The following is a 4,202-nucleotide window of genomic DNA, read 5'->3' on the forward strand; positions in this document are numbered from 1 at the left end:
TTCATTCCCTACCACCGAACCTTCCTCCGCCTCTTCATTCCTGTCCACATCCCCCTCCCTCCCCTTCTTCATGCCCCTCCAACTCCCCCTCCCTCCCCCTCTTCATTCCAGACCACCTCGCCCTCCCTCCCCCATTTCATTCCCCTGGACCTCAACCTCTCTCCCCCGTTTCATTCCCCTCCACCACCCTCTCCCTCCCCCTCTTCATTCCCATCCACCACCCCCTCCCTCCCCCTCTTCATTCCCCTTCACCACCCCTCCCTCCCCCTCTTCATTCACCACCACCACCCCTTTCTCCCCCTCTTCATTCCCCTCCACCACCCGCTCTCTCCCCCTCTTCATTCCCCTCCACCTCCCACACCCTCCCCTTCTTAATTCACATCCACCACCACCTCCCTCCCAATCTTCATTCTCCTCCACCTCCCCCTCCCTCCCCCTCTTCTTTCTCCTCCACCTCCCCTCCCTCGCCCTCTTCATTCCCCCTCCACCTCCCCCTCCCTCCCTGTCTTCATTCCCCTCCACCATCCCCTCCCTCCCCCTCTTCATTTCCCTTCATCACCCCCTCCCTCCCCCTGTTCATTCCCCACCACCACCCCCGCCCTCCCCCTCTTCTTTCCCCTCCACCAACCACTTCCTCACCCTCTTCATTCCCCTCTAACTACCCCTCCCTCCCCTTCTTCATTCCCCTCCAGCGACCCCTCCCTCCACTCTTCATTCACCAACACCAACCCCTGCCTCCCCCTCTTCATTACCATCCACCTGCCCCTCCCTCCCCCTTTTCATTCCCCTCAACCACCCCCTCCCTCCCACTCTTCATTCCCCTCCTCCACACCCTCCCTCCCCTTCTTCATTCCCCTCCACCACCACCTCCATCCCTCTCCTCATTCCCCTCCACCACCTCCTCCCCGCCTCTTCATTCCCATCCACAACACCCACCCTCGCCCTCTTCATTCCACTCCACCTCCCCCTCCCTCCCACTTTTCATTCCCATGGGCATCCCCCTACCTGCACCTCTTCATTCCCCTCCACCACACGCTCCCACCACTCTTAATTCCGCTCCACCTCCCCCTCCCTCCCCCTTTTCATTCCCCTGGATCTCCCCCTCCCTCCCCAACTTTATTCCGCTCCACCACCCCCTCCATCCACCTCTTCATTCCCATCCACCACCCCCTCCCTCCACCTCTTCATTCCCCTCCACCACCCCCTCCCACCTCCTCTTCGTTCCCATCCACCACCCCCACATTCCCCCTCTTCATTCCCCTCCACCACCCCCTCTGTCACCCTCTTCATGCCCCTCCGCTACCTGCTCCCTACACCTCTTCATTACCCTCCACAATCCCACTCCCTCCCCTCTTCATTCCCCTCCTCCACCCCCTCCCTCCCCCTTTTCATTCCCCTTCACCACCCGTCCCTCCCCCTCTTCATTCCCCACCACGACCCCTCCCTCCCCCTCTTCATTTCCCTCCACCTCCCCCTCCTTCACCCTCTTCATCCCTCTACAGCACCCCTCCCTCCCCTTCGTCATTCCCCTCCACCACCGCTCCATCCCCCTCTTCATTCCCCTCCACCTCCCTCTCCCTCCCCCTCTTCTTTCTCCTTCACCTCCCCTCGCTCCCCCTCTTCATTCCCATTCACCGACCACTCCCACCACCACTTCATTCCCCTCCACCAACACCTCCCTCCCCCTCTTAATTCCCCTGAACATCCCCCTCCCTCCCCGCTGCATTCCCCCTACCACCCCCTCCGTCGACCTCTTCATTCCCATTCTCCGCTCACTCCCTACCCCTCTTCATTCCCCTCCATCACCCCCTCCCTCCTCCTCTTCTTTCCCATCCACCACCCCCACACGCCCCCTATTCTTTCCCCTCCATCACCCCCTCCCTCCCCCTCTTCATTACCCTCCACTACCCGCTCCCTCCTCCTCTTCATTCCCCTCCACCTCCCCCTCCCTCCCCTCTTCATTCCCCTCCACCACCCCCTCCCTCCCCCTCTTCATTCTCAACCACCGACCCTTCCCTCCCCCTCCTCATTCCAGTTCACATCCCCCTCCCTCCCCTTCTTCATGCCCCTCCACCACCCCCTCCCTCCCCCTCTTCATTCCAGTCCACCTCGCCCTCCCTCCCCCTTTTCATTCCCCTGGACCTCAACCTCCCTCCCCCTTTTCATTCCACTCCACCACCCCCTCCCTCCCCCTCTTCATTCCCATCCACCACCCCCTCCCTCCCCCTCTTCATTCACCTTCACCACCCCTCCCTCCCCCTCTTCATTCCCCACCACCACCCCTTTCTCCCCCTCTTCATTCCCCTCCACAAACCCCTCCCTCCCCTCTTCATTCCCCTCCACCTCCCCCTCCTTCCCCCTCTTCATTTCCCTCCACCAACACATCGCTCCCCTCTTCATTCACGTCCATTAACCCCACCCTCCCTCTCTTCATTACCCTCCACCTCACCCTCCCTCCCCCTCTTCATTCCCCTCCACCAACCCCTCCCTCCCGCTCTTCATTCCCCTCTACCACCCCCTCCCTCCATCTTTTGATTCCCCTCCACCACCCGCTCCCTCCCGTTCCTCATTCCCCTCCACCACCCCCTCCCTCCCCCTGTTCATTCCCCCTCCACCTCCCCCCCTCCCTGTCTTCATTCCCCTCCACCACCCCCTCCCTCCCCCTCTTCATTTCCCTTCATCACCCCTTCCCTCCCCCTGTTCATTCCCCTCCACCAACCACTTACGCACCCTCTTCATTCCCCTCTAACTACCCCTCCCTCCCCTTCTTCATTCCCCTCCAGCGACCCCTCCCTCCACTCTTCATTCACCAACACCAACCCCTGCCTCCCCCTCTTCATTACCCTCCACCTGCCCCTCCCTCCCCCTTTTCATTCCCCTCAACCACCCCCTCCCTCCCACTCTTCATTCCCCTCCTCCACCCCCTCCCTCCCCTTCTTCTTTCCCCTCCACCACCACCTCCATCCCACTCCTCATTCCCCTCCACCACTTCCTCCCCGCCTCTTCATTCCCTTACACAACACCCTTCCTCGCCCTCTTCATTCCACTCCACCTCCCCCTCCCTCCCACTTTTCATTCCCATGGACATCCCCCTACCTGCACCTCTTCATTCCCCTCCACCACCCGCTCACACCCCTCTTAATTCCGCTCCACCTCCCCCTCCCTCCCCCTTTTCATTCCCCTGGATCTCCCCCTCCCTCCCCCACTTTATTCCACTCCACCACACCCTCCCTCCACCTCTTCATTCCCATCCACCACCCACTCCCTCCACCTCTTAATTCACCTCCACCACCCCCTCCCACCTCCTCTTCGTTCCCATCCACCACCCCCACACTCCCCCTCTTCATTCCCCTCCACTACCCCCTCCGTCACCCTCTTCATTCCACTCCGCTAACTGCTCCCTACTCCTCTTCATTCCCCTCCACCTCCCCCTCCCTCCCCCTCTTCATTCCCCTCCACAATCCCCCTCCCTCCCCTCTTCATTCCCCTCCACCACTCCCTCCCTCCCCTCTTCATTCCCAACCACCGACCCGTCCCTCCCCCTCTTCATTAACCTTCATCACCCCTCCCTCCCCCTGTTTATTCCCCACTATCGCCCCCGCCCTCCCCTCTTCATTCCCCTCCACCAACCCCTCCCTCCCCCTCTTCATGCCCCTCCAACTACCATTCCCTCCCCCTGTTCTTTCACCAACACCAACCCCTCCCTCCCCCTCTTCACTACCCTCCACCTGCCCCTCCCTCACCCTCTTCATTCCCCTCCACCACCCCGTCACAATCCCCCTTCATTCCCCTCCACCTCCGCCTCCGTCCACCTCTTCATCCCCGACACCTCCCACACCCTCCCCTTCTTCATTCCCTTCCACCTCCCCCTCCCTCCCCCTCTTCATTCCCATCCACCACCCCGTCCCTCCCCCTCTTCATTCTCCTCCACCTCCCCCTCCCACCCCCTCTACTTTCTCCTCCTCCTCCCCCTTCCTCCCCTCTTCATTCCCATCCATCACACCCTCCCTCCCCCTCTTCATTCCCCCTCCACCTCCCCCTCGCTCCCCGTCTTCATTCTCCTCCACTTCCCCAGCCCTCCCCCTCTTCTTTCTCCTCCACCTCCCACTCCCTCCCCGTCTTCATTCCCATCCTCCACGCCCTCCCTCCCCCTCTTCATTCCCCTCCACCTCCCACTTCCTCCCCTTCTTCATTGCGCCCCA

Source organism: Heterodontus francisci, unplaced genomic scaffold, assembly GCF_036365525.1.
Source record: "Heterodontus francisci isolate sHetFra1 unplaced genomic scaffold, sHetFra1.hap1 HAP1_SCAFFOLD_121, whole genome shotgun sequence".
Classification (NCBI taxonomy): Eukaryota; Metazoa; Chordata; class Chondrichthyes; order Heterodontiformes; family Heterodontidae; genus Heterodontus; species Heterodontus francisci.